Source organism: Brassica oleracea, chromosome C5 (assembly GCF_000695525.1).
Source record: "Brassica oleracea var. oleracea cultivar TO1000 chromosome C5, BOL, whole genome shotgun sequence".
Classification (NCBI taxonomy): Eukaryota; Viridiplantae; Streptophyta; class Magnoliopsida; order Brassicales; family Brassicaceae; genus Brassica; species Brassica oleracea.
In genome coordinates, this window is record NC_027752.1 from 31,155,358 (window position 1) to 31,156,218 (window position 861).

General features: G+C 37.5%; 1 pseudogene; it reads right to left on the reverse strand.

Annotated features, from left to right (window-relative positions):
• Positions 1 to 144: 144 nt before the first annotated feature.
• LOC106344983 lies at positions 145 to 859 on the reverse strand (annotated as a pseudogene).
• Between the last annotated feature and the right edge of the window lie 2 nt (positions 860 to 861).

An 861-nucleotide genomic window follows, 5' to 3' on the forward strand; every position in this document is an offset into this window, starting at 1 on the left:
CGCAATGGTTAATATGGTGTCATGAAATTATTGAAATACTTTAGATTTTGTATGAATGGTCATTAAAGCTAATTTTGTTTAACTAAATTAAACCCTACAATTCACACAATTTATGTAAAATCAAATTATATTAACACAATCATATATAGATCACAAGATTTTCTCATAATATTAACAAAAGTCTTAAGACTCCAAAAAAATTGACAAAAGTCTTAATACTCAATTGACCAAAAGCAAGGCCAAGTCAAATCTGTAAATAAAAAACATTGAAAAGCTCAAGAAACCCCTGCATCTGTAAGTAAACTTACTTCGCCTTTGTCTTAGATTTCTTGAGAAGACTGGAAGTTCTGAACTCATCATTGTCTCTAATAAAGCTCCATCAGAGGAACTGTGGCGATGTGCCAAATAGAGTGAGCATCGAAGTAGCCTCCATACGGAGGGAAGTCATGTATCTCTGAAAGCATAGCTAAACCTGAAGCTATCACAACCACCCACAGTTTCCAATTAGAAGGATGCCCAGAAACAGCTGCCCATCTTGCCCATAGGAAAAGCTGAGTGACTCTCATGGCCACACACACAATCATGTTCCAACCTGTAAACAACATTGAACTCAGAGAGAATGTGGAGAAAAAAAATGAAACTGGTTTCAGATAGGGGAAAGAGTTCTCTGTATACCATAATCAAGTTTGTAGAAGTTAATGTACAGTACGTGGATGGTGACTAAAGCTAGTAATGGAGCGGATACCATGACTCTTGCAGCCTCCACCCGAACATCAAAGGTTCTTAGGATGGATACGATGAGTGAGAATCCGAGAACGGCTATTGCAGATGAGTAGTCCAACCTCTTTGTGATGTCAACAT